Genomic DNA, 13,169 nt, shown 5'->3' on the forward strand with positions numbered 1-13,169 from the left:
TGCACAAAATGGTTGTATCTTCTTGGATAAATACGCAGGGCAGGATTAATTCTGGCATGATGCTAATTTGACAGAAATCAAACCTCAATGGGATGCACTCACAGATATAAACAAAGCAGGTGCCTAAGTTCAAGGTCCACTTCTGTAAAGTACTAATCATTCTAATTTCCTCTGCATGGTCAAGGCAAAACAAGTGTTTTTTCTTTACATTTTCACAATGAAAGGTTATCTGTAAACTTTGATGGAGGTGTTTGCATCCTTGCTTTTTTTAGTGCAATATCTCAAGTAGTGACTGTGATGAATGGGTACTTTTTTGTAAACTGCTGCTGAGAGCCAACCCCCACTGTGTGCGATGTGGGGTTGGGTGGTTATAGGGGGTTGGCCGCATGGCCTGGACACATGACAGGCCCTGCGGCCAACTCCTGCCTAATATGGCCAAAGGCCTGCGTGGCGGGGATGGTGTGGTTATAGGAGAATAGCGTCAGGGCCTGACCACGGGCCAGGCCCCACGGCCAACCTCCACCGTGCATGGCCAAAGCCTGTGCGTGGTAGTTGTTGGATAAATGTATAGTAATTAAAATTACTTTAGGTTGAAAAAAAACATAGAAATTCACTGAAAAAAAACAAAGGTTACAGGGAGGTTATAGTTAGGAAACAGAAATTAAAAAAACATAAGAATTCACTTAAAAAATAAAGGTTACAGGGATTTTATAGCTGGGCTCACATTTTAAACGTACAAAACCATAAAAATCCAGCAGTTAGATATTTCAAGTAACTATTACTCGTATGTAAAAAAACATAGGAATTCACTTAAAAAAACAAAGGTTACAGTTATTTCAAGTAGCTATAACTCGTGCACTAAGGTAACTATAACTCTAGCCATGTGTTGCCAATTACCCCACTTATTGCAACACTTGTGACACCTTTGTAACACCATTGATATTATCAATGTAATGTTTGCAGTAAAAATTTTGAGGAGAAAACTGTGCATGACGAGGGCGCGAGTTATAGTTACTTGAAGTAACTCTAAATTTAACTCCTGAATTTCTATGGTTTTTTACATTTAAAATGTGAACCTAACTATAACGTCCCTGTAATTTTTGTGTTTTTTTAAAGTATATATATATATATATACATATATATATATATATATATATATATATATATATATATATATATATATATATATATATATATTCACTGAAAAAGACAAAGGTTAGAGCGACGTTATAGTTAGGTTCTGAATTTACACACACAAAACCATAGAAACTCAGCTGTAAGAGTTATTTTAAGTAACAATAAATTGTTCCCTAAGACAACTATAACTCGCGCCCCCGCCATGCACAGCTTTCTCATCAATAATTTTATTGCAAGTGTAAATATCAATAATGCGATAGAAGATGTCACAAATTATGTAAAATGTGAGGTAATTAGCTGTACATGCGAAGGACGCGATTCATAGTTATCTTAGGGCATGAGTTATAGTTAAAGGCTCTACCCAGAGAGAGAACATTTAACAATTGGTCCAACTAAAAGGGTTAAAACCGTGTTAGAACATGTCATCCACCAAGAGAAGGATGTTCTCAATCAAACAGGAGGAAACAAAAGACATACATTGGAACATTTAAGCAGAAAGATTATATCATCCATTATTGGCTCTCTGCCTTCTAAAAGCAATAAATGTTTACATTCAAAGACTTATGGTTGGCTGGGTCAATCTCGTAATTGCACAAAGGGTTTCTTCATCATTAATACATTTTCATGGGGTTTGGACCCGTGATTAACAGGTTAAACACAGATCTCAGGAGTAATTACTCTTACTGTTAAGCTACAGTGCTTTCAGATGAAATATTTGTTTTCATGTGAATATATATATACATGTTCATATATGAGTAATTTTCCAGTCCAGTTTTGTGTACTTAAATACAATGACTGGGCAACTGTATTTGACTTCAAGACAAAGCTCACATTTCTCATTTTTCTAGTTTAATAATGTTTATTGGCAAACCTAGCATGACCTACACTGATTTGTCAGTTTCGAATAATTACGATTACTATGTTTACGCTGTCGGCGCTTATCTGTTTCCACCTAGGAGCCGCTGCCAGGCTTGCAGTATCTGACGCAGCAGTCTCGGCCCTGTTTATTCTCGGTAGTACAATACCAGTAACCCTCAGCCAGGGCTTCCAAAAATGGATGAAACTTGGAATCACGACTGGAGACTAAATGAATCAGGGAAAATTAATTTTCCACTGAACGGCTGTGAACTCTTTCCAGGCTGCACTTTTGATAAGCAGACGACGCGTGTCTACCCCATTATACTGCCTCTCCATGGTACACGGAGTTGGACTTGAAATGTCTGAAAAGTAGGTTTTAGGCAGAAGTACAGTAAAGTGGCCAAATATTCAATGGATGGTGCCCCCCGCATCACTGTTGAGTAAAGAGCCGCATATTCTACAATTCCGTCTGGGAACTCATCGAAACCTGTGGAGGTTCTTCATGGGAAAACATATCTATTCATGTTCATTCTAGCCCGCCTCTCTCTACATATAAATTACAATTAGGTCCTTCTGTCATGGTATACAGTGATGAATTTATAAATGAATATGTGTGTTTTCCCGCTCTTGGTCTCGGCGAATGTTTAATGCAGAAAAATAAGTGTCACGCCTGCTCAAATTAAGCACTGCACCGATGATAGTAGTAGGTGTAAAGAATGCTGTGGTGTGGTGAGCAATGCACACAATAACGCGTCAATGGCCATGTTTTCCTCTTTCTAGGCAACTTGTTTTTCCCGTGCCAGGAGCAGCGTGATGCATTGCGCACGGGAGGGCAACATGACGTGTGGTGTGATTTTTGTGTTGCTTATCATAACTGACGAATTTCGGAGGTTTTACTAGTTGGTATTCACTGAACCATAGGCAGACTTTAACTGTGATTTTTTCATTGCCTTGGATACACTTCACTCACCTGTCATGTACTTATTAGGCACTGTGCAAGTCCTTCGTCTATGCACAGTGCAAGTTCGCCACAGGACCAGGCCTTTGGCCAAGACCTGCCCCAATCCATCATGGTCAGCCAACCTTCCACTGTGAACGGACAGCAGGGTCTGGACGCAGAGCCAGGCCGTTTGCTGAGCCTGCTGCAGCTGGCCAACCCCTACAGTGTGCGGCCTTCAGTGGCGTGCCTTTGGTCAGTCCCTGCATCCAGCCAACCGCAGGTGTAAACAACCTCTTCTGTGCATGTGCTTTGGCTGTTGCAGCGGAGCTCTCCTACTGCCCTGAGCAGCAGTACAGGGCACTAAACACAAAAGAAGCAAGCTCTTTCTTTGTTTTTGTTGGTGATTCTCAAAATAACCTTTTTTTGTGCAGAGTTTGTGATCCTTTATGTATGTTTTTTTAACTATTATGCCAAACGGACACTTACAACTTATTCGTTTTTGCCCTTCAATGAATGTGTTATTTTACAGTGTTCTTCCGTTATTTCATTGCTTATCTGGGGATTTTGCGCTCTACACCCAATGTTGTTCTTGCATCGCTTGCAATACAGAGCAGAGATGTTCTGGTGGGGTTGTCTGGTCTCCTCTGCTTCCTGTACCACTTCTTGCTGCAGATCCTGGGCCAGTGCTCCTCCTAGATTAGACACTTTTTTTTTTTTATCTCTGCTCCTCCAATGAATTTCCCATGCTCATTCGCATGATTTAACTTTAGGTGACTTCTCATTCTGGACGCACTGGAGGATAGTCCTTTGTGTCACCTGCATTGATTCTGGCCACAGATCTTGTCAGTCCTGGCATTCACCCTTTTTCTCGCCAATGGGATGGCTGAAAAAATATCAACTGTCCCACTGTTTCAGTCTTTCCAATCTCTCTTAGACATTGGACATCTTCTTTTTTTAGTTTTTCCACTACATTGCATATTTAAAGCAACGACTACAAGAAGAAATCAATGTAAAACGTTCACTTGTGTTGCCTAAATATTTCCTGAATAGTAACTGAATTGAAGAAAAGTAACAATCCCGGGGTAGAAAGAATACAAAGTTTACATTATGTCTCAGTTAAGTACCATTTACCCATCTTTACATAATCTTAGAACAAAGAAATGGGCAGTAATTTTTCTTGAGAAAAGTGCAACCCTAGATACCGCTAAATCTCTCTACACTATGGTTGGCTCGATAGGGGCATCATCCAAGTTGGCCATTTTGAGTGGTCGAGAAGAGTTAATTCTGTGATTTGATTCTGTCATAGGTCATCCTCAGAGTTTATTTGTTGCTCAAGAGGTTCATCTCCATGCATCATAGACACTGTAAACTATAAAAGCGCAGAGTAACAGCATTACCAGGTGTTGGTATTGGGTTGGGAAAGGGAACAGTAGAAGGCGACCCAAAACAATAAAAGGGAAGATATGGTTCAGAGTTCCACTATGGTATATGCCCATCTATCATAGGGACACATTAGTCACCTGCTTTTTCTCGTGATTGTAGTAGTAAGATATCTTAGAATTCCCACTTGATAAACAATGTCATCATGCAGGAAGGATGTATAATACTGGACAATTACAATGTGGCTACCATTTCAGAATTCAACAAGATCGACATGTCATGTGACAATTGGCTTCACAAGAACGATGAGAAAATAGCATACCAGGAAACCTGGGACTCATCAATTGTGAGAGGTAGAGGCAGTAGTGATGCTTTAACACTGCTGGGGAAAAAGCAGAAACCACCAGCCAGTGTGCCAATAATTCTCTAAACCGGAAGCCAGGGACCTACACCATTGGAGACCGAGAAACTCTTCTGCACTTCAGGTTTGGGGTTGGTGACTGCCAACTCCCCTTCATCAGGTTCAGAAACAGGAATCTGGAAACTCTCCAACTTGCCATGAGTAGAGCTGAACTGAGTCTGCCTTGAGGGAAGGATTTGATTGACTGCTGGGGTGGTGAAGTTACTGTAGATGCTCTTGAACAAGAAAGATGCTACCTAAAGAACAGGTTTGGGGGCAGTAGATATAGGAAGAACAGACCATTGCATGCTGCAGATCAGGTTTGACTTTGCACCACAGGGCCTTGTGGTTAGACCTTGAGACACCAGGCTCCTGTGGTAAACGTAAGAAACTAGAGCCTCTAAAATGGCTGAGTACTCACAAGGCTTACAAATGTATTCTCCTTGCAAGATGGACAGTGAGCCAGTGACGACTTCATGCTGAGAATGTCCCAACCACAGTTGGCAGTCGCAACAGAAAGAAGCAGGCACCTCGAGAGGTTTGGCATGCAACCCAGAACAATCCCCACAAACAGCAGTGACTTTGACTTTTGTTGAATCGCCTACATTGATCTGGGATGGGCTCTTCAATTTGTTTGGGTAGCAAGTTTTTGTTTGGGCCCGATGGGGAATGCTACTTAGGGGAATTCACCTGATCCAGTATGATTCAGCAGTTTGTGCCCTCTTTTTCTAGCAGTAGCTTTACCAGACCAAGTTCTTCAGAAACATGCACATATTCATCAAGGACAATACTTGCTGCACCTCGCAACTGCACACACTGTGGAACTAGAGGGTCATAAAATAATAAGCCAGAGAAATGGTCTCTGATGTGACATTTGAATACTTCCTGCTTGGACTATAAATCATGAAAGTGACAGGGAGACTTTTTCAGAACTCTACCAGTCCTAGTCATCTCCATAAAAACCAACACTGCCCTTGTCACATCACATATGCAAGCAACTTTTGACCCTTTCCACCTCGCCAGTCTTTTAAGCTTGTCCCACTATTTTCTGTGAGCAATCAATTGAGGAAATTACCTTAGGCAGAAAACAGGGGATCTGTTCTTATCACCAGCACACTAGTGCACCAGCATTAATTCGAAAAAGGGCTTCCTACATAACAGTGCTCCCAATGCCACCCTTCCTTCTGACTAACATCATGCAGAAAGAAAGATCATGTTCATGTACAGAAACATTATGTCAATGCTTTGTAACTTCTACGTTATTCAAAAGGATATCTTAATAAAGCTTGTAAAACAACTTAAAATCCAATTCAAGAAATGCCGTCAGGTTGATTGTAACCTTGTTTTGAGATGGGCTGTCAAAGCTACAGCCGAAGACTCAATTCCCCAGGAATCAAGAAATGCTCTGATATCTGCTGATTGCAGTTGGAAAGGTGAACATTAATTACAAACCCAATGATAAACCATCGTGAAAAAACTGTAGAACATTGGATATCCCACAAGAAACTGGCTGAACACCTCTTGGAGTATACCAGCTGTGAAGTTCCAATGACCTACAAGATTCTTCAACCCGGAGGGTGAGTACTGCTAAACTCAAGGATCTCTTTTCTAAGCAGTCTTTCGTGCTGAAGCTCCAGGCTTCATAATCTGCTATTTTTAAAATTTTTCAATGAAGATAGACTCAGTCAGTGATCTGACCAGCTGAAAAAATAATATAAGGCTCAACACAGGATGCTAAAACGCATGAATCAAAATTAAGGTCCATAACCTCCTGAGTCATAATGGAGCTATTAGAATAAATTCTGCTAGACCATTGGATATTTTTTAAAGGTACCTTGGGAAGAGAAGGCATACATGAGAATTCATAAAGCGAATCCAGATGTCACACCATAGATAAACAATCTATCTCTCACATCTGCAGATTTGGGAAGCTGGAATAAGATGATGGAGATGCATTTTCAATGCAAATGTTAATGGATCTATCACAGTATTCCCATATTTCCTGCATCCTGCCTGGGGCCACCCATTGAAGTCAGTGATAGATCTTAATTGGGTGTAATAACCCTGTTCAACCTAACCATGCCATAGCTGCTCATCTCTTTGATGTAGACTGACAAAGGACTATGAGTATCTACCCAAGTTTATCTAACTCCAACGCAAACAAACTAAGAGAATACATATTGACATCTCACTGGTGGTTGGCATATGCCACCATCACTCAGTTTTCTGTCTGTTCCAGTACTGTCTGCTTCAAGATGTCATATGCCAAGCAATTCAGGACCATTAACCCTTCAGTCAACTCCTTCCAATCATACAATTGCCCATTGTCGTCCTTGCCTTCAGTGTTACCCCCCTCACCCTGACCTCAACCATCCATTATTAGGTTTTGAGTGAAGTAGAATAAAATATGTTCCCACAGTGTTAGCCAGCATCAACAGCTCCTCCTTGATTATGGTAATATCATAATTTGAAATTGTGAGGATCCTCAGACAATTTGGCTGAATTTGAGGGACTTTTAAGCATAAATGCAGCCGGGCCCATGGCTCACTAAAACCATATGAGCCATGTGACCCCCCCTATCGAGTATAAGCATTGATAGGCTGAGGGCTTTAGTTCCATGAGGTCTCCTCACTTGGGAAGGAACAAACTCAGAAACACTTTCACAAAATCTAAGTTTCTCCAGCCAAGGTTACATCATCTGCATCCACCATTTCATTCACTAATTTTGGAGCATTTCCATTGGGATCTAGCTTAAATCCCAACATTTTTGTTGAGGCCATCCCAGAGCATCATCACCAGCAAACATCAAGTATAACTTTCCTCTCAATACCCTTCCTTTGTACTCTATGAACCAAATAGAGCATCCATTTGTTTTAATTGGAACGCCTCCATGGTCATCTGATTTCTAGTCAAGTTTGTATAGTTTCATTTTTTCTATAAAGTATTTAAACTACATGGCCCAAGATACAATTGCTAATTTTGAACATCAGTTAAATAACATCATGTTTGCCTCCTTCTACATTTTCCACATCCTTGTGATGTTCACAATCATTTTCTCCAATTTGTAGACCAGCTTCACCACAACCATTGGCAATAACATTTTTTTATGTTCAAGAGCATGTTGCTAAATAGCCATTTTCGGCAGATTTTCCAGTATTGTCTCAAGGTCGGTTCTCCTTTGCTATTCAGCCAATGCCCAACTTGAATGCATCTGAAACATACTCTTTCCTGTATACCTTCTGTCATCACTCCCTCACCCAAATTCTTACTCTGCTTGCTACCCACAGTTTGTACACTCCTAACTTAATCAGCATCCCTTTTGATTTCTGTGATACAATCAAGAGTGTGTTTGACCACCTTAGCTATTGTCAACTTCAAAGACCCAAAGATCCTCACGTATTTTTATCATCCTTGCAGTATACCATGAATTGATCACAAACTATTTCCTCCATCTGGCCTCCAAATTTACATGACCTTGCTAATCTCCTTAGTTCAATGACATATTCTTCTACACTTTCGTCATTCCTCTGCTTTCTCATACTGGTGTGATATTGAACTTGTGCTCACCTTTGGAAGATGGTGTAAATCTAATATCTTCACTACTTCCCCCTCCGTGCATTTGCACATTGCTCACCAGTTAGTTCCCCGTCAGCGTTTCCTGGTTCATTCCACATTCCTTCCTACTCCCCCTTTTGTAACCTCCCTATTGCTCCAACATCCGTGTCCCTTGCCTTGTGTCAGCTACTACTCTGCTGACCTCTTCCAGTCAAATTTCACCAGCTGTAGCCATGTTGGAGGTCTTTAAATCACTCTGTGACTCTTGCAATCCCTGATGACAACCTCAACATTCTTTTTGTCATATAAGTATTTTCTTTCTGTTTATAATCAAAATGTATTGATTTTTGCATCATACAACAAAACAAAACAAGACCACAATCCATTAGGCCAGCACAAAAATATACAGACCACAGGTAAGCCTCAGTCAGTTCCCACAGCTAGTCCACAGTAAGCCCACCACCTGCCCCAGATCTTCTCATGTTTACAGGGGCGGCCTCTGATATTTTTCTTTTAACACTTTTCTTACAAACGTGTCTGGTTGAAGCATTTCTAGACAAAAACCTGAAAAGCAAACTCATTACGAAAAAAAATCAATAAATTAAAATAACAAAGTGTGAACATATGCCGCAATATACTGTCCCCTTGCTCTCTTTACCAGGCCAAGATTTGACTTTTTTGTCCTTCAATTTCAGTGTATCTTTGCTACTAAACAGCAAGCGCTCCTGGCTCAATGGTGTTCAGAAAGGAAGAGTTTAAATAGGTTTAGCTTGCCTTTGGCTGCTCTTCAGTTTTGATGTTAGCTTTACTTTTCCATAAGGGGCGTAACAAAGGCTGACCCAGCAGTGCGGGGGGGACCAGCTCTAGGGCGTCCCCTCAGCACAGCACCTGGCATGAATGAGTCCGGAGCCCGCCCCTTCATGTTACGTGCAGGGGCGGGCCCTTCCAGTTTTGTTACTCCACTGTTTCCCATAGCAAAGGTTCATGGGGCAATGATGATCGAAAGTGAAAGATTTACAGATCGTGTATTAACTTTCACATGAATACTATGCAGCTTACTATGACACATGACATTCTCACAAGCCTGCCACACACCTCTGCATCATCGGCAATTTGACATAAAAGGTGCATGCAGTCCTCACAAGCCTGCCACTTACCTCTTCATCAACGGGTCTTCTTTAACCTTCACAAGCCAACCACATGGACTAAGCTTTTTATATGGGTATTGATTCACAAATATGTCAGGGTAGCATAAGTGACATCACATACTCTTTGAGGATAGTAGAAAAAACAGGGTAGAAGAAGTGACATCACATACTCTTTGACATTAATGACATCACAGGTAGTGAAGGCATGTCACATGACTCCAACAACACATTCACACTCTCTTACACCCCCTTACACTCATTCTTATTCAATATCACTCACTCACTTGCATTTGCTTGTGATCTCACTCATACTCAGTCATACTTACTGACACTCAGGCACAGGTATACTAATGCTTTGCGTCATGTCTGTGTCATGTTTACGATACAAACCCAGTGCAGTGTGTTAGGGTGGGATTTTCTATCTAACGCAAATCCTGATTGACATTGGATAGTATCTCAAACACAAAATTGCACTGCACACTCCTTTGCATTATTTTGTCCCAAGTTGGCATTCCAACGATGGTTTGTGGGTGTCCCCATGCAACCACCTGTGGGTTTTGACTCATATGCCTGTCTACAAACTTTGGTAGAGATAATTTTTCACCAAAATCCTACGATTGCACAGGCAGGCAAAACAAGGAGAAATGTTTTAATTTCTCCTTGATTTTCCAACTTTGCATGTGTGTTACATTGTAAGAGACACATATAAAGTGGGAAAACCCTTAATGGATAGCTTTTATATTGGAATGCACCCCTTCCAGTGCAAAACTTACAATTCAGGGAACGCACACACCCTTGCACTATGGTACAAGGGTGTGTGCATTGGCGCTCGGCTGCCATAAGTGCACCAGTCCACAGGGAGTAAAGCAATACACCAGGTGTGAGTAGATATTGTGTATTTTTTCTCTCTTTAGTGCAAGCCAGCACAGCATCTTTGGTGCACTGCTGCCTGACCTCAAAGAATACTACATTTTGGCCTCAGTTTCAGTCTCACTCACTACCAGTCACTCACTCTCACTTACTTTCACTCACGTACACATGCTTACTCATACAGACACATGCTCACAAATATACAAGCTCTTATCCCACCTGAACACACTTTCACCCTCAAGCACGTACACAAAATTTAAAAATATTTTTGGCTACAACTGCTTTCACCAAAGGTTTCCAACCAGGGAAAAGAGCTCTATGTTTTATTACACGATTGAAAAATTATATAATATTATTCACTGTTAGTATGGAGTAAACGTGCTCAAAACAGGGAATGCCGAGCCGCTCCTCTATTCTTGATTTTGATACCTCTGAGGCCAGGGGTCGCAAAGCCAGTGCCGTGGGTCGCAAGTGGCAAGCCCCGGGACGCAGCCCAGCGTGCATCGTGTTTAAGGAATTGTCATTGAGGACTGGGTGTTTGATGAAGTGTGTCTAGCTGCCCGGCAGTTCCCCACATTGTCATTCTGCTGCCATTTGACATTGCCTTCAGAGATAGTGGAGTGGAAAAGGAAACGGAAAAGCTGTCAGTTTCCTTCCATTTCACTTCGATATGGCGAGGGCAAAAGACAATTACATTCCACCATTGCCGTCATCGAGTGATACATCGACCAGACAAGTCCTGACACACCTGATCTCTGCCTCATCTCCGAAAGCCTCTGACACGCTTTGACGCTCCTGTCCCACGTTTGTACGTGCGGCGGTCATCTTAGCAAGTTGCTTTAACTGGCACGTGCCCATATTGTTTCGACGCTGCTGACCTATGACTGTCAGCATGGCCAGACATAATAATAAATTGGGCAGACATGCTGGATTTTCCATATCCTTCTAGACCTACGTGTTTGTTACCACGCACATACAAGGGGAGTGAGGGTTGAAATTGACATCACATTTCTCCTGTGTTGGAAACTTAAACATCTGCTCTGAAGAAGGTCGTATCTTTCCCGTTTTGCATTGTTGTGTTGAGATTGTGAGTAAATTTAAACAGTATGTTCTACACGTATGATACGCGCATCTTGGAAATTTTCCATATTCTCATATGTGGCACATAATCTCTGATACACATCAAGATGGAGAACAATTATTGCATTTTACTCATTCAGTGATATACACTCCTTGACAAATCTTCATATCCACAATAGTATATTTACATACTCAGTGTATACATATTTCCTTCATTGCCAATATTTGTGATTCAAATCTATTTATAATGTATTAAATAAAGGTGCATATTTAAGAGCCCCTAGTGCCTCCATGCGTCACATCAGTGTAATTTTTTACGCTAATGTGGCCCAACAAGGCCAAAATCACTGCGCCATATTCACAAAGTGGCGTAATGCATGCATCTCGCCACTTTGTAACCCCTTGCCCCGCAGTATGCCTTAGCCAGGCAAATGTATGCAAAGGGGGCGTTCCTCCGTTATGGGGGCTGAAACAATGGTGCCAAGAAATCTAAGAGATTTCTTTATGCCATTTTTTAATACTTTTAATGCTTGCACAGACCAGGCGATAAAATTAGGATCCTATTGTTTTCAACGGGCCTCTAAGTGCTTTGCAGGATTAGTTTCTAATTCTTTACGATAATCCAGCAAAGTGCCAAACTAGCCTAAAAAATGTTGACGCTAGTTCCATAACTATCGTCATGGTGCACCGTATGTTAAATATGGAACACACATGGTGGCGTTGGGGGGGGGGCGCTAAGGGCCGCAAGGAAAGTGATGCTGCTCTGGGTGCAGCACCACATTTCTTAAATATGCACCTAAATGTTTTCAGCGGCTGTCCCAGCGCAGATTTGAATCATGCAGCAGAACAAGGTACCTCCAACCTTCCTTTCTTCCAAGTCCCAGTCATCCTTTCATTGGCTGAGAACAATGGGAGGAATTTTTTGAGATTTATCTAGATGCTATTGATGGTGATATATCTATGCACAACAAGTAATATAATATGCCTTATTAAAACACTGTTTGGATCCTGAGGGAAGGAATATTTTGAAGCACTTACCACATCAGTCAGTAATGGTGAAGGTGATGTAGAGGATGAGTACACTTATATGTTGAAAATGTTGGACAGAATGCAGACAGAATGCAGACATTGAGAGTACAACTTCTTATATAGCTCAAAAGTATGTCACTCAAACATCCCAAAATACAGTCTTTGAATAAAGAGGTTGTGACTGAGCTGGGATCCAAACCTAGGAACAAAAGAAAAACTAATGTAAGCAAGTCTAAAGTTTTTAGCAAATTATAGGTCAATAGTCATTTGGGAAAATTCAAAATCTTTTCCTGCCAGTGACAAAATATCTGCAAACCGTGAAAAGAAAGAACTTCTAGAACAAAAGCATAGAGCTAAGAAAATTGGTTATCAAACCAGGGGCTTACGGGAGTAATTAATTAGAAGTTGTAGGAGAATCTGATACCACAATGTCCTTTCATCGGCCACCATGTATGTTGCCAAATATGGATCATTGTTATTGGTGTGGTTAGAACAACGTAATTTAGAGATAAGTCTAGATCCAATAATCCTGACCAAGCTCTTTTGAAAAGAGAATGAGTGAGTGTTTGGGCATTGCAACTCCCTGAATGGGAAATGAGGTTTCTTAAAGTCTTTATGGATAAGCTTGGAAGATTGAAGGGGTTCAAGCACAAGACAGAACTCAAGCATGTTTAACCTTGTTGCTGAAAAAACAGGACTAGCTGCCAGTCACCCTCTTGACATGGCGAAAGTTGCCAGCAATGGAAAACACCACATAGTGGCTGTGTGGCGA

This window comes from Pleurodeles waltl, chromosome 6, assembly GCF_031143425.1.
Source record: "Pleurodeles waltl isolate 20211129_DDA chromosome 6, aPleWal1.hap1.20221129, whole genome shotgun sequence".
Lineage (NCBI taxonomy): Eukaryota > Metazoa > Chordata > Amphibia > Caudata > Salamandridae > Pleurodeles > Pleurodeles waltl.